This window comes from Procambarus clarkii, chromosome 78 (genome assembly GCF_040958095.1).
Source record: "Procambarus clarkii isolate CNS0578487 chromosome 78, FALCON_Pclarkii_2.0, whole genome shotgun sequence".
Classification (NCBI taxonomy): Eukaryota; Metazoa; Arthropoda; class Malacostraca; order Decapoda; family Cambaridae; genus Procambarus; species Procambarus clarkii.
The window spans coordinates 25,119,663-25,137,162 of record NC_091227.1 but is presented as its reverse complement, the minus strand read 5'-3'; the positions used below and the strand labels follow the sequence as shown (position 1 = coordinate 25,137,162).

Sequence of the window (17,500 nt, the reverse complement as noted above, 5' to 3'; positions counted from 1 at the left end):
CCACAGGGAGGGTATCGACTACTGCCAACTCACATGTGCCGCTGAAATAAGGCGAGTCAAGATGTACTGGCACTAAGGGGGCGATATACTGCGTTCTCGGAAACCCAACCAGGACAACCTGTCGTCTCCCGTCCACACTTACTCCCTCGGGTAACGAGCTCTTCACATCAGGGACTGGGCTGCTCCACTATCTCTGAGCACTACAATTGATCTACCAGTATGATCACTCGTTACATACCCGGTTGAAGTGTGAGGGGCCAACAAACTTGGTCCTTCCTGCGTCGTCGTAGACTGGTTTCCTACTGGTGATGTAACACAGTCATCAACATCACCTCCCTTCGTGCGCTGCCACCTCTTCTGCCTCGGCACCTAGCAGCTATGTGCCCTTCTGCCCACAAGTCCAGCACACCATGTTCCTCCTCGGACTACGGTGTTTTGGACTACTAGGACTTGTTCTTCGCGGGCTACCTGGGGGCGTCTTCTTAGCACTTTGTGGGACGGGTCTTTCTTCTTCTTCGTCGTGAGGTCTGTCAAACCGGCGCTGGTAATTCCTCGGGACGTACTTAGCAGACGGCCTATGAGTCAGGATATACTCTTCAGCCATGGTGGCTGCTGCACTGAAGGTCTCCACCTGCTGCTCTTCTAAGTATGTCTTGAGGTCTCCAGACAAACAATCCTTGAAGTCCTCGAGCAGAATCAGCTGTTCGAGGTCTTCCCTGGTCTCCACCTTCTGAGAGGCACACCATTCCTGGAAAAGTCGCTCCTTGATTGTAGCGAATTCGGTGAAAGTGTGCTCTGAGGTCTTCTTCAGGTTTCTGAACTTTTGCCTATATGCCTCAGGTACCAATTGGTACGCCATGAGCACCACTTTCTTCACCTTGTCGTAATCGCTGGAGTCGTCAAGGGATAACGTAGAGTAGGCGATTTGGGCCTTCCCAGTCAAGACTGACTGTATCATGATGGCCCAATTCTCCCTTGGCCACTCCAAAGAGGCAGCGACTTTCTCGAAGGCTGCAAAGAACTTTGACACTTCCTTCTCATGGAATTTGGGGACCATTTTGATGTTTCTTACCGGATCGAAACCACTGGTGTCCGTCGTTTGCCTCCGCCACCTAACGCAATACTTCTAGTTCATGTTGTCTCTCCTTTTCCTCTCTGTCCTGTCGTTCTTGCCTGTCTCGTTCTTCTCTCTCTCTTTCTCGTTCTTCTCTTCTTTCTTCTCTTTCTCTCTCTCTCTCTCTCTCGTTTCTCTTCTCTTTCTAATTCTAAACGCCTCATCGCCAATTCTTTTTCTATCATCTCCATTTCTTTATCTTGTCTCTCTCGTTCCATTTCTAATTTCTTCCATTCTATTTCACGATTGATCTCTAGGGCACGCATTTTGACTGTTAGGAAGCTGATATTAAGCTCGCCTGCATCACTGTCAACGTCGCTGCCCTTATCTTCTTTTCCGTGGAAGCTATGTCTGCACTTTCCTTTGTACTAGGAGTTCGCCTTCCTGTTTCTCTTCTGCCTTCAGGTGCCGGTGTACCTTGGACAAGATCTCCACACAGGAATCACTGGCACGGATCTTGATCTCCAGGTAGGCGCTCACTAGTACAAGCTCTGGTTTACTCAGATATTTTAATCTGGCAAGACAATCTTCTCTGTTCAGAAAAGCCTGAACCTCGTCCAGATCATCGATGGTAGCTTTGTCTGCCATTGTCACAGATGGAACACTTAGCACTTAACACACTGCTTACACGTTAGCACTTAACACACCGAGCACTGTTCTACGCCAATATTGCACTTTATCGCACCAAACACTGCACTTGCCAATATTGCACGTAATCACTTCGGGCACCACACTACCCAATATTGCACTGAGTCCAAGCGAACACTTCGCTCTACAATATTGCACTAAATCACTGAGCACCGCACTAGTCAATATTGCACTTAATCGCAATATTGCACTTATCGCTAATCACAGCGAGCACCGCACTGCACATATCGCACTTAGTCACTGAGCACCGCACAGGACGTATAACGTCACAATCGTCACACAGGGGGAATTATATACAGGGATTACGCCACTTCACCACCCCTGTCAAACATACTTAACAAGGGGACGGATCCCGCTGGGGATGCCAATTATGTTACGGCCCTCTCGGGACGCAACGGGGTTCTCACTCTGATGTTGTTAGAGGAAGATATATGTATCCGTTCCCAAGCCAGTAGTGGCTATCAAGGGATGAGATCCGTGACGCAAGTAACTTAAAAGGGAGTAGGGAAAGAAAGTTAAGAACTTAATATTATAATTAGTACCATCACCATTTAAATATATAAAATAAAAGAGTGCACAAGGGGGAGGGGTATAACACTTAACAAGGGGATTAATCCTTCATCGTGGTCTTCTGCTGAAGACGCTGGTGCCACACCACTTGGTGCTGAGTCCTTGGTGCTTTCTTCGTGGCCTCAAGACGTGTCCTCTGAGAATGCCGAGCCTACCCTGGCCACAGGTCAGCCAAAACAGGTCCACTGGGGGCACCGTCGTGGAGGCCGTCAACCACACGTCCAGCTGGTCTGCTGGCAGGTACTGAGCCACCAAGGCTGGTACGGCCACTCCACGAACGATAAAAGGGGTACGCCCTAGACAGGAGTCTCGTGTGATATTACAAATCACCCTCCTGTCCTCAATACCCCAGTGGATTATCGTCTCCAACAGTCGGTCCCGGGTAAATCCTTTCACTGCCACTCCACTGGCAGGCTAACACACCACAGTGTTCTTCCGGGGGGACGACGTCACAACAGCTGCAGCAAACTTCACCGTATGGAGACTGGCTGCCTCGGGTAGACTGACTCCACTTCCATCACAGTGGTCCCAGGTCGGCTCTGTAAGCAGACACGTCATCAATAACTGGGACACTAATACACTTCACTCACGGGCTTGGGCACAAACACCTGACGTATCCAGCCCATAGATGGCGCTGTCGTCGGAGCACCACCTCACCAGAGGTCAGGAGCGGCGGTGTTGAGCGCGGAACCAGACTGGAAACTGGTCCTCGAGGCCAGTACACGCTGTCCTCACCAGGTGTCGTCGTCCGTTTGGCGGGGGTTTCGGGAGCTGACCCACAGATGGCGTGTTTGTCACTGCTCCAGGCTCGGACGCTGGATCCGGGTTCGTAACAGAAGGATCCAACAGGCAAGAATGAATAGCAAGGATAGAGACTCAGTACATGGCCTACTGAAGGGGTTACGGATGGAAGGGGACTGAACAAAACATTGAGAAGGTTTTCAGGTTGGGCTGGGTACAAAGGACAGAAACCGACTTGTAAAGGTGTTGTTTACAAACGAAACCACGAAGGACGATATTCTCGAAAGGAAGAGTCGTCTGCAGCATGTGGAAGGATACAAAAAAGTATTCCTGCAGAGGGACAGGACGAAGGAGGAGAGAGCCAGGGCAGCAGAGGTAAGGAGGAAGCGCAGGGGGAGAGGAGCAAACCAGGAAATCACAGCCCCCACACAACAGTCACAGAGACAAGAGCGGAACCCAAAACCAGCATCCCAGGCAACACCAGAGGGAAGGGCAACACCACCACCCCCCCCCCCTCTGCATAGAAACCCTCCCTTCCCCTCACCCTACTGCCCCCACCCAACCCTCCCTCCCTCCCCACCCCATTCTGACCCTGTCACCCCTTCCCCATACCCATCATGTCCCCCCCTCCCACCTTTAACCCCCCCCCCAGTCCCCTCTCCCCCTTCATCCCATACCCTCCCCATCCCTCCTCCCCCCTCACCCGTATTCTCCATGTCCCCCCTATCTCCTTAACCCACACCCTACCTGTCCCCCCTTCCCTTAAACCCCCACCCCCCCACCCCAAAATCCTCTGAGACCCTGCAAACCACCTCACAGATCTTCTCACCCACGAAAAGCTTCCCACACCAGTAGAATGCTCGCCAAGAAAGGGACAAGAAAATGACAGAAGAAAGTGAGCTTCAAGGACGATGTACACTAACATAGATGGGATTACAAATAAAACAAGTGAACTCGGAGAATGGGCACTAGAAGAAAACCCAGACATAATAGCACTCACAGAAACAAACCTAACGAAAACCATAACAAACACAGGTGTTTCCACAGGGCTACTATGTAGTGAGGAACGAGAGAGAAGGGAGAGGAGGTGGTGGTGGTGTAGCTTTGCTACTAAGAGAAGGTTGGAGTTTCGAAGAGATGGTAATTCAGAACTGTGAAGGTTTCAGTGACTACATATCAGGCACTATAGCAACTGGAGGACAGAAAATTATAGTAGTAGTGATATATAACCCCCCACCAAATGACAGAAGACCCCAGACAGGAATATGATAAACACCTGGCCACCATCAATATAATAGAGAGAGCAGCTTCTGTGGCTAGCAGGAACGGATCCAGACTACTAATCATTGGGGGACTTCAACCATGGGAAGATAGATTGGGGGAACAAAGACCCACATGGAGGCCCCCGACATATGGAGAGCTAAGCTGCTGGATGTGGCAACAGAAACTTTCTAAGTCAACACGTCAAGGAGCCGACAAGAATGAGAGGAGGGGATGAACCAGCCTTGCTTGATCTGATATTTACCCTAAATGAGTCGGATATAAGGGAAGTTAAGTTGGAAGCCCCCATGGGAATAAGTGATCATAGTGTATTGAGCTTTGAGTATTTGGTTGAGCTTGAATTATCACCCCCAGAAAAGAACTGGGAACAAAGGGTTGGCATACCGAAAGGGAAACTATGAGGAGATGAATAAATTCCTATGGGATATACACTGGGACACAGAACTCGGAACCAAGTCCGTACAAGACATGATGGACTATGTCACCCAAAAATGTCAGGAGGCTGTAAGCAGGTTTGTCCCAGCCCGACAGGAAAAAACAGAAGCAAAGGAAGAATCCGTGGTTTAATAGGGAATGTATGAAAGCAAAGGAGCTGAACAAAAGGACATGGAGGAACTTCCGTAATAACAGAACACCAGAAAGTAGAGATACCAGAGAACCAGGAACGAGTATGTTAGTGTGAGAAGAGAAGCTGAGAAAAGTATGAAAATGATATAGCTAATAATGCCAAGACTGAACCAAAACTACTACACAGTCACAGCAGGAGGAAGACAACAGTGAAGGAACAGGTGATGAAACTTAGGGGTGGGCGAGGACAGGTACACAGGGAATGACAAAGAGGTGTGTGAAGAACTCAACAAAAGGTTCCAGGAGGGTCTTTACAATAGAACAGGGAAAAGTCACGGCGCTAGGAGAGGTGGCAGCAAACCATGTGACCTTGGATAGGTTCGAAATTACAAGAGATGAGGTCAAAGAAGCACCTATTGGAGCTGGATGTGAGAAAATCTGTTGGGCCGGATGGAATCTCACCATGGGTATTGAAAGAGTGTGCAGGAGCACTTTGCTTGCCACTCTCCATAGTGTATAGTAGGTCACTGGAAACGGGAGGTCAACCAGAAATATGGAAGACTGCTAATGTAGTATCAATATACAAAAATGGTGACAGACAAGAGGAACTGAACTACAGGCCAGTGTCCTTAACTTGTATAACCATGCCAGGTGATGGAGAAGATTGTGAGAAAAAATCTGGTAACACATCTGGAGAGAAGAGACTTCGTGACAACCCATCAACATGGGTTCAGGGAGGGTAAATCTTGCCTTACAGGCTTGATAGAATTCTACGATCAGGTGACAAAGATTAAGCAAGAAAGAGGAAAGGATGGGCGAATTGCATTTTTTTTGGACTGTCAGAAAGCCTTTGACACAGTACCCCATAAAAGGTTGATGCATAAGCTGGAGAAACAGGCAGGAGTAACTGGTAGGGCGTTCCAGTGGATAAGGGAGTACCTAAGCAAAAGGAAGCAGGAGAGTTACAGTGAGGGTTAAAACCTCAGAATGGCATGAAGTCACCAGTGGAGTCCCACAGGGCTCTGTACTTGGACCTATCCTGTTTCTGATATACGTAAATGATCTCCCAGAGGGTATAGAGTCATTCCTCTCAATGTTTGCTGACGACGCCAAAATTATGAGAAGGATTAAGACAGAGGAAGACAGCTTGAGGCTTCAAGAAGACCTGGACAAGCTGCAGGAATGGTCAAACAAATGGCTGTTAGAGTTTAACCCAAGCAAATGTAATGCAATGTAATGAAGATAGAGGTAGGAAGCAGGAGACCAGATAACAAGGTATCACTTGGGAGATGAAATACTTCAAGAGTCCGAGAGAGAGGAAACACCTGGGGGTTGATATCATGCCAGACCTGTCCCCTGAAGCTCATATCAAGAGGATAACATCAGCAGCATATGCCAGGTTGGCTAACATAAGAACGGCCTTTAGAAACTTGTGTAAGGAATCTTTCAGAACATTATGTACCACGTATGTCAGACCAATCCTGGAGTATGCGGCTCCAGCATGGAGACCATATCGAGTCAAGAAAAAAACTAAACTGGAAAAAGGTTCAAAGATTTGCCACCAGACTATACCCGAGCTGAGAGGTATGAGCTACGAGGAGAGACTACGGGAATTAAACCTCACTTCGTTGGAAGACAGAAGAGTTAGGGGGGACATGATCACCACATTCAAGATTCAAGGGAATCGACAGGGTTGATAAAGACAGGCTATTTAACACAAGGGGCACACGCACTACGGGACACAGGTGGAAACTGAGTGCCCAAATGAGCCACAGAGATATTAGAAAAGAACTTTTTTAGTGTCAGAGTGGTTGACAAATGGAATGCATTAGGAAGTAATGTGGTGGAGGCTAACTCCAGACACAGTTTCAAGTGTAGATATGATAGAGCCCAATAGGCTCAGGAACCTGTACACCTGTTGATTGACGGTTGAGAGGCGGGACCAAAGAGCCAAAGCTCAATCCCCACAAACACAACTAGGTGAGTACACACACACACACTCCCCCACACATCCCACACACACACGCACTCTCCTACACACACACACACACACCCACTTTCCTACACACACACACCACACACAGGGGCCTCGTAGCCTGGTGGATAGCGCGCAGGATTCGTAATTCTGTGGCGCGGGTTCGATTCCCGCACGAGGCATAAACAAATGGGCAAAGTTTCTTTCACCCTGAATGCCCCTGTTACCTAGCAGTAAATAGGTACCTGGGAGTTAGTCAGCTGTCACGGGCTGCTTCCTGGGGGTGTGTGTGTGTGGTGTGGGAAAAAAAAAAAAGTAGTTAGTAAACAGTTGATTGACAGTTGAGAGGCGGGCCGAAAGAGCAAAGCTCAACCCCCGTAAAAACACAACTAGTAAACACACACACACACACTCTCCCACACACACACACACACACACACACACACCACTCTCCCACACACAAACACCCACACACAAAATGAATTGTGTTCATTGTGAGAACACAATGATATGAAATTCCAGGAAGTCTTCACATTAGAGCAAGGAGAAGTTCCAGAGGTAAGAGAAGGGATAATTAACCAGGCACCACTAGAAGAATTTGAGATTACCAGTAGAGTTGTATGGAAGCTTTTGCTAGAGTTGAATGTGACAAAAGCTATAGGCTCGGATGGAATATCACCATGGATACTAAAGGAAGGAGCAGAAGCACTGTGCCTGTCACTCTCCATGGTGCATAAAAAATCACTGGTAACAGGTGAACTGCCAGAAATTTGGAAGGTGGCAAACATAGTCCCGATATACAAGAAGGGGGATAGACATGAGGCACTAAACTACAGGCCAGTGTCCCTAACCTGCATACAAAGCAAGCTAATGGAGAAAATTGTTGCAAAAAAAAAAAAAAAAAAACTAGTTGAACATCAGGAGCGAAGGAACTTTGTGTCACAACACACAGATCCATGGATGCCATGGTTTCACAAACAAAGTTGCCATGGTTCAGGGATGGCAAGTAATGCCTCACAGGATCAAATTGAATTCTACGATCAGGCAACAAGAATCAGACAAGAAAGAGAGGCGTGGGCAGACTGCATATTTTAGATTGCCAGAAAGCCTTTGACACAGTGGGAGTATCTAAGTAACAGAAGGCAGCGAATCACTCTGCGGGGTGAGGTCTCAAATTGGCGAGACGTCACTAGTGGGGTCCCGCAGGCTTCAGTCCTTGGACCCATAGTGTTTCTTATATATGTAAACACTCTTTCCAGATGGTATAGAATCATTCCTCTCATTGTTTGTGGACGATGCAAAAATTATGAGGATTAAGACGGAGGAAGACAGTAATGAGACTACAAGATGACCTAGACAGACTGCATGAATGGTCCAACAAATGGCTACTAAAGTTCAAGGTAAATGTAAAAAGGACGTAAATGTAAATGAGGTAAATGTAAAAAAATAGGACAAAAGGTAATTAAACTAGGGCAGTGTAAGCAGGAGGCCAGACACAGGTTACAGGATGGGAGATGAAGTCCTTCATGAAACAGACAGAGAGAAGGATCTAGGAGTTGATATCACACCAAACCTGTCTCCTGAAGCCCACATCAAAAAGAATAACATCTGCAGTGTATGCGAGGCTGGCTAACATCAAAACTGCTGTCAGGGACCTAGTGTAAGGAATCATTCAGAACCTTGTATACCACATATGTAAGACCAATCCTGGAGTATGCGGCCCCAGCATGGAGCTCGTACCTTGTCAAGCCCAAGGCGAAGCTAGAAAAAGTTCAGAGATATGCCACTAGACTCGTCTCAGAACTAAGAGGCATGAGCTACGAAGAAAGGCTGCGAGAAATGCACCTCACGACACTAGAAGACAGAAGGTAAGGGGAGACATGATCACTACCTACAAAATTCTCACGAGGAATTAACAGGGTAGATAAAGATTAAACTGTTTAACACAGGTGGTACGCGAACAAGGGGAACACAGGTGGAAACCGAGTACCCAAATGAGCCACAGGGAACGTTAGAAAGAACTTTTTCAGTGTCAGAATAGTTAACAGATGGAATGCATTAGGCAGTGATGTGGTGGAGGCTGACTCCATACACATTTTCAAATACCGATATGATAGAGCCCAGTAGGCTCAGGAATCTGTACATCAGTTGATTGACAGTTGAGAGGCGTGACCAAAGAGCCATAGCTCAACCCCCACAAGCACAATTAGGTGAGTACACAATCTCTCACACACACACACGCACACACACTCCCACACACACTCCCACACACACTCCCCCCCCCCCCCCCCACACACACACATCACACACACACACACACACACACACAAACCAGCCTACCGCCAACCTCACCCCTGGGACTGACCTTCCGTCCATCACCCACCTGATAAACCCCTCCTTCCTCTCTACCCTGCCGTTCTCCTCCGTTTTGCCTTATCTCCCTCCCTCCCCCTCATTCCCTCTCTCCCCCCTCATTCCCTCTCTCCTCCCTCCACCAGTTAACCCCACCCCCACCGTGCCACCCCCACAAACACACTCACGCACGCACGCATGCACACATACACACACGTGGTATGGCCAACGGCCATACCACGTTGAGAAACACCGCTTCTCGTCCGATCAGCGAAGTTAAGCACGTTGGGTTTGGTTAGTACTTGGATGGGTGACCGCCTGGGAACACCAAATGCTGTTGGCAATAATGTTCATTAGGAAGTGATGTGGTGGAGGCTGACTCCATACACAGTTTTCAAGTGTAGATATGACAGAGCCCGATAGGCTCAGGATCTGTACACCTGTTGATTGACGGTTGAGAGGCGGGACCAAAGAGCCAGAGCTCAACCCCCGCAAAACACAACTAGGTGAGTACAACTAGGTGAGTACACACACACCACACACACACACACAGCACACACACACACACACACACACACACACACACACAGACACACACACACACACACACACACACCACACACACACACCACACACACACGGTCAAGCGGGGATGGTAAGACAACAGAACAAACTGGAGGAGAGGGACTAGACGAGTCCACACATGGAGATGACTGGTAAGGCATGAAAAGAAGTCAGTGGGGATTGAAGGACCTGAGGGGAAACTAAAACGTAAGCTGCAGATAGAACTAGAGTGCAGCACAAGAGGAAATAAAAAAGCCTAAAATTAGGCCCCCCTCAGACTCTGGCCCAGGCAAACCAGCCCTAGGCACCAGGAGATGTAGTCATGGCAGGGACCCCTACAATTAGTCCAACCTTTGCTGAAATACTGAAGAGCCCAGATGCTATGAGCACAGTCAAGTTAGTTGTAATGAAGACAGTAACCTCACAGGAGCAGCTAGATGCACAAGCCAGCAAATGGAAAGGAAAAGAGCTGTAGTTAGTGGTAGGTGTCAAGGAACAAAAGGGTTCCACAAGGGAGGAATCGAGGACTAAAGACAAAGCTGCAGTGGCAGAGATATTAAAGGAGATAGGAATGGAAGGGGCTGAATGAGACATAGAACAGTTTTTCTGGATTGGCCAGTACAACAGAGACAAAAAGAGATTGATCAGGTAGTATTCAAGAGCGAGGTCATCAAAGAGGACATCCTAGTAAAGAAGAGCAAACTGAGGTATGCAAGGAACTACAAAGAGGTATATGTTCAGAGGGACATGACCAGGGACGAGATAGTAAGGGCAAGCAGATGTAAGGAAAAGGCGCAGGGAGAGGGAAGGGAGCAGAGGACTCAGCCTCCAACTCAGCAATCCCAGAGGGAAGTGGGGAACCCCAATCCAGCAACTCAGGAACCCCAGGGGGGGAATGCAACACCCTGCCCACCACCCAATAGGACCCCCCCCCCCCCTCTATCCCCCAGCACAAACCCTTCCTTGCCCTTGCACAATGCCCATCATAAAACCCAAATCCTCCCTCTCCCCTTACCCCAAGTATCCCCTGCTTTCCCAGCCCTTGGTGTTCTTCCTGCCCCAAGCAGGCCCAGGCGAGACCTAAGTTGTCCATTCCCCACTGCACCTCCCCCAAACCCGTCAACTACACCACAGGAAGGCGTGCCCTCTCCCCAAGCAATCCCTGCCCTCTCACCCTTGGACTTCTTCCTGCCCCAAGCAGGCCTGAGGAAGACCTAAGCCCTCCATCCCCCACTCCACCATTCCCTGAACCCCTGGCAACTACCTCACAGGAGGATGAGCCTACCCAAGTAGCAATGACTAGGGAACGACTTCCTACACTTGTGGAGAGTGAGGGTGAAATTGGATATAAGAAAGTGAGCTTCAAGGTAATGTACTCAAACATTGATGGGATTACCAATAAAGCAAGTGAACTGCAGAAAGGGCGACAAGAAGAAAACCCTGATGCAATAGGACTCACGGAAACAAAAATTGTCAGGAGTCATAACAGATGCTGTGTTTCCAAAGGACTACTATATAGTAAGGAAAGAGAGGGAAGGGAGAGGAGGTGGAGGAGTGGCCCTGCTGATAAGGAAGGACCGGAGTTTTGATGAGATGGAAATTCCAGACTGTGACTGATTCAGAGATTACATAACAGGAACTATAACAATGGGTGGACCTAAGATAATAGTGGCAGTCATTTACAACCCTCCCCTTAATGACAGAAGACCTAGCCAGGAGTTTGATAGGAAACAACATGGCAACCATAAATATAATAGAGAGCAGCTTCAGTTGCCTGCAGGAATGGCTTAAGACTCTTAATCATGGGCGATTTCAACCATGGAAAGCTAGACTGGGAGAATGGGGACCCACATGGTAGTGCAGATACGTGGAGAGCTAAACTCTTGGAAGTGTCAACAAGGAACTTTCTGAGCCAGTATGTCAAGGAACCCACAAGAGTGAGAGGCAACGATGAACCAGCTAGACCCGACTTGAATATTCACCCTGAATGAGTCAGAAATAGGGAAGTCAAAGTTGAAGCCCACATAGGAATGAGTGACCTACAGTGTACTGATTTTTGAGTACTTGTGTAGGAGGTAGGGATAACTTATCCAAGGATGGGATCGGAGGGAAAGAGACTAAATTACCGAAGAGAAAAAATATGATGAGATCAGGAACTTCCTCAGGGGGAATACCATGGGAAACATAACTTAGACACGAATGTGCAGGTCATGACGGATTTTGTCACCCAGAAGTGCCAGAAAGCTTCAGACAGGTTTATCCCCGTCCAAAAGGAGAAAAAACGAAAAACAGAAAAACCCATGGTTCAACCAGGAATGCAGGTAGCCAAAGTAACTGAGTAAAAAGAACATGGACAATCTACAGAAATAACAGAACACCGGAGAGCAGGAGAGGTACCAGAGGGCCAGAATGAGTACTTCAGAGTGAGGAGGGAAGCAGAGAGACAGTTTGAAAATGACATAGCGAGTAAAGCCAAGACCCAACCAAGCTGCTCCACAGCCACATCAGGGGGAAAACAGCAGTGAAGGAACAAGTGATGAAACAGAGAAAACGGGGAGAACAGATACACGGAGAATGGACAAGGTGGTGTGTGAAGAACTCAACAAGAGATTCCAGGAGGTCTTCACATAGAACAAGGAGAAGCCCCTGCACTAAATGAGGAGGCGGCAAACCAAGCCAACCCTGGAGGAATTTGAACCTCACCAGTGATGAGGTCAAAAGGTTGTCTGCTGGAGCTGGATGTGACAAAAACTGTTGGGCCTGACAATCTCACCATGGATACTAAAGGAAGGTGCAGAAGCACTAAGTGTGCCACTCTCTATGGTGTATACACAGGTCACTGGAACAGGAGACTTACCAGGAAGTTGGAAGACAGCTAACATAGTCCCAATATACAAGAAGGGTGCACAGGCAAGAGGCATTGAACTACAGGTCAGTTTTCCCTAAATTGTATACCATGCAAGGTGATGGAGAAGATCGTGAGGAAAAGGCTCGTAGAGCATCTGAGGGGGAAATAACTTTGTAACACACCACCAACATGGGTTCAGGGATGGTAAAGTCGTGCCTCACAGGTTTAATAGAATTCTATGACCAGCCAACAACATTAGGCAAGAAAGAGAAGGGTGGGCCGACTGCAATTTTCCTGGACTGCCAAAAGTCTTTGACACAGTGCCCCATAAAAGGCTGTTAAAAAAGTTGGAGCATCAGGCAGGAGTAAAAGGTAAGGTGCTCCATTGGATAAGGGAGTACTTAAGCAACAGGAAACAGCGAGTAACGGTGAGGAGGGGAGACATCAGAGTGGCGAGATGTCACCAGCGGATACTTGCACAAGGAGATATGTACAAGACAATCACCAACATTCAACAGATTCTGACAACAACCTCCCATGCATAACCATCCCACCCAGCACCACTCCCACTCCCACCCCAACCCCCCTTCACCCCGCAGGCATCAAACCCAGCACCACCCCCACACCCTTCACCCTCAGGCATCAATCCCAGCTCCCCCCCCCCTGTCACCTCCAAGTATACAACCCAGCACCCTCCCCACCCCCCTGTCCCCCTGGCCTCCAACTGTTTCTCACACACCCCGCCCCCCATGACAGCTACCACTCTCCAGACTAGAAGAACAAACTCACCAAAACACAAGAAAACTCTCCAGGCAAAAAAACCTCATCAAACATAAGACAACCGAGCCAGCACACAGAAGGACATCAGGCACCAAGACGCATGTACCCTCCTTCACCTTAGCCCACACGTCAACCCATCCCACGCCCATTACCCAATACCACACAGGTACAAGGCCAAAGATCCTATTAGGTCAGCCACAACACCCGTCCTTCTCAGCCAAAAGGAAAAAGACGTCCCCAGACCAACCCCCCACACCCCCCTAACCAAAACTGGCAAAGTATTCCAACCCGTCCTCTTAAAAATAGTCACTTTTAGCTCATATGTGCACTATTACCAAAAGTGGATGTAATTTGAAATTAAATCTGTTCACGGAAGTGAAATACCGTACTGACCCGTTTTCTGTTTCAGTCTTCCGGCTTACTCGGAAAGGTTAGGAGAGGAAAATTCAATTAAAGTTTTTCATAACGTTTTAAAACTTTGAGAATTTCCTGTCCACCTAACCTATCAGAGAACCCTTAACTAACTGTTGTTGAAAAAAAATCTCAAATTTATTTTCATTTTTTTTTTCATTTTTTAATTATGTCCACTTTTGGCCATACGCCCAAAAGCGAAGTTATTTTTAAGAGGACAGGTCGAGTATACACACTCACTTTACTCACCCGACACGATCATTGTCAGAACTATCCACCACACAACCCAATGCACAAAGGAGTACCTCTTCAATTTAATTAATTGCCACAAACACTCCCTCACCCAGTCAGTAAACAATGAAAATCACACAATTCAATGTTAGAGCCTACTACAGCATCAGGCACTTAATTGCTAACTTTGTGGAGACCGAAAGACCGAATGTGATGTTACTGAACAGTACATATGTGACAAACTCACAAAATTAGTCATAACGGCTACACAATATACCAATCTCAGTACGAAGCATATAAAGGGGTTTGCATTCTTGTTAAGAGCACATTCAAACATGACCTCCTCACCACCATCTGGCAGCACAAACACTTCCTAGCAATCCGCGATCACACACAACATGGACAGATGATCATTGGCACCACTTACATTCACCCAGAAACGCCGCTCGGCCACTGGAGGGGGTGGTTGTCGTGATTCTGCTCCCCAGTTGTTGCCTGACGCTGCAAGGTGATGGTTCGTTGTTGTCGGTGGAGTGCGCCGGCTGGCCAGTGGGCGGCTGACGGTATGGCGACGTTTAGTGGAGGCCTGATTCGCCATGTCGATACTGTGGGGTTCGACTTCAGTGTACCTGTGGATTGGCCTGTGGTGTAAGTTGAGTTGTTGGATGTTTTGCATGTGTTCGTCCCCGATCTTTTGGGACTGGAAAAGATGTCTGCTAGACGAGTGGCGGTGAAGTTTGCCAAGACGTCTGTTTACCTGACTTTTGTGAAGCGCTGTTCTGACTGGTTGTAACCATTTCCTGTTTCGGCTTTATCTGTTACGGTCTTGGATCTGTGGGCCCCGTTAACATTTGTGAGTGTCCACGGCGACACTCCGTTTGACTTCCCTGAACAAGTGTTGCGTGCCGGCCTTGCCAGGTATGGTAAAGTGGTCTCTCATCGTGTCAACACTGCGTTCTGGACGGCTGCAGGGGCTCAGTATTGGTGTGTGTATGAGGCTTACTGCTGACATCCCCTCCAGGTCCAGTTCTATGGGTATACTTTGCGGGTCTTATCAGTCCCAACCTCCCAACCGTGCGCTGCTCGGTCTATGGAGCCTTCGGTTTTTCACCAGTATGAATTTCCCCCTTGGGTGGGGTTGTGGATACCCCTGTGGTGGCTGGCTCTGTTGCTGTGCCATGTATCCTTCCTGCTTCAGGGGTGCCTGTTCCTGTTGCTGTGCCGTGTATCCTCCTTGCTTCGGGGGTGCCTGTTCCTGTTGCTGTGTATCCTTCTTGCTTCTGGGGTACCTGTCCCTCTGCCTGCCTCTACTTCGTCTGCTGTGCCGGTTGAACCCATAGCTTTGGGGGGCCCCTGCTCATAGTGTTCTGACGTCAGTTGTTGTGGAGGTACATCCGGCTCTGAGTGTGTCACCGGTGGTGGTCGAGGATCCTGTGGTGGAGGTGTATGTGCCTCTTGGTGGGAGCGTTGTGCTTCCTCGTGGTGGGTGTGTCGTCACCCCTGCATCTGCTGTTCAAGAGGCCTGCGGTGCTCCTGCTGCGGGTGACATGTTGTGGCCTTCTGCGGAGCCTGGAGATTTGTCCCCGTGGCTGCTCCGTGCTCCCCGTCACAAGCGGGTTCCACGGGAGCACACTAGGAGCAAGGGTCCTCCTGGTAAGAGGTTGGGGCCTTTGTGCGGTGTGGCTGGTGGTCCTCCCTCCGCTCTTCCCCCTACTGATGTCCTGAGGCCCGGCGGTGGTGTGCAGGTTCCTTGTGACGTGGATTTCCCGTTGTCTTCCCTGGCGGATGTGGGTTAGTGACAGCTGGAAAGTGGTGTCGGTGGCCCGGTGTGATACGCTGGGTGTTGTGAGCACTTTGACGATTACGAAATCTTCTGGGTCCTCAGTCACCGCAGGGACGTCCTCCGTGGGCCTACGGATGGGTTGCCTTGGAGTTGCGGCTGCCGCTCCTACGGTGGGTTCGTGTGCGCAACCGGAGGGGCCTCATGGGTTGGGGGGGACTCGATTGTTTGTATTTCTGCCTCTGTAGTTTGGGATTCTTGTTGATTTCATGTAATGTTTTGCACCTGTGTATGGGATGTAGGGCTGGTTATGTTTGTGTGTTAAATTTATGTGTTTAAGTACTTACGGTTGTCTGGATGTGATTATGTTTTATGTTATTTCTTGTGCTGTATTTTTTGTCACGTTCTGTTTTTTGTCATGTATCCTGTGCCCGTTTAGGGTTTTCTGTTTTCTGCTTTGTCATGTATTTTTTGTTCTTGGTTATTCTTGTGAATGTTTGATATATTTTCATGTATTATTCCTTTATTGTATTTATCCTGTGTGTTTTCATGTATAATTTCTTCTGGTGTTGCCTGTTTTTTTTTTCTCTGTACATTGTGTTTTATTTTTAAGTGCAAAACGAGCTACTTTGTACTGTTATGCACCTGTGTATGGGATGTAGGGCTGGTTATGTTTGTGTGTTACCTTTATGTGTTTATGTACTTAGTTTTCTAGATGTTATTAGGTTTTATGTTATTTATTTCTTGTACTGTTTCTTTGTCACGTTCTGCATCCTGTGCCCGTTTAGGGTTTTTCTGTTTAATGCTTTTTGTATATATGTCATTCTTGGTTATTCTTGTGTATGTTTGGTATGTTTTCATGTCTTATTCCTTTCTTATGTTTACCCTGTGTGTATTCATGTATGATTTCCTCTTATGTTGCCTGTTTTGTTCTTTGTACATTGTGTTTTTTTTTATAATAAAAATAAAAAATAATTCAACCACCACCAACACAACATGCACGGCTAACAACTACACCAACTTCACCAAAGTAAACACCTAACTTTCCTTGGCCCAGACTTCATAACAAGCTACACACACACAATGGGACTGGGAGACCAGATCTCATCCTTACCAACAGAGCAGGCACCCACCTCCAATACTACATTACCCCCGGACCCCTCACCGGCTCAGATCACATACCCACGTCACTCACAATCTCCAGCAACCCCACACTCATCCCAGCCACTCCACAATATGACTATCAAAATGCAGACTGGGAAGCCTTCAATCAGCACCTAAATACCGGCACACAACCCTACAACTTCCAAGATAAACCAACCACAGACATAGACTCCCAAATCCTCTCCATCCAAAACATCATCATACAAGTGGTTGATGCAACCATACCAAAAACCACCCACAAAACCAGATACTCCTTCTTTCCCTCCATCAGAACCAAGAGGCTACTCACCTGCTACCACAACATTCTCCTGTTCCTTTACAGATACGGCCAGGTAAACACAGATCTCACTATACATACTCAAAAACCACATACTCAATAGCCTAGACCTCGACCATACCAACCACTGGCAGAAACTCGTACAAAAAACTGAACTACACAGAAAAACAACTCTACAACAATTCTGGAACTTCATA

General features: G+C 47.9%; 1 non-coding gene across 1 annotated transcript; it reads left to right on the top strand.

Annotated features, from left to right (window-relative positions):
• The first annotated feature begins 9,472 nt into the window (after nucleotides 1–9,472).
• On the top strand, nucleotides 9,473–9,591 carry LOC138357541 (5S ribosomal RNA). Its single transcript, XR_011225030.1, has one exon. It is a non-coding gene; the product is annotated as a 5S ribosomal RNA (ribosomal RNA).
• Nucleotides 9,592–17,500: the final 7,909 nt, after the last annotated feature.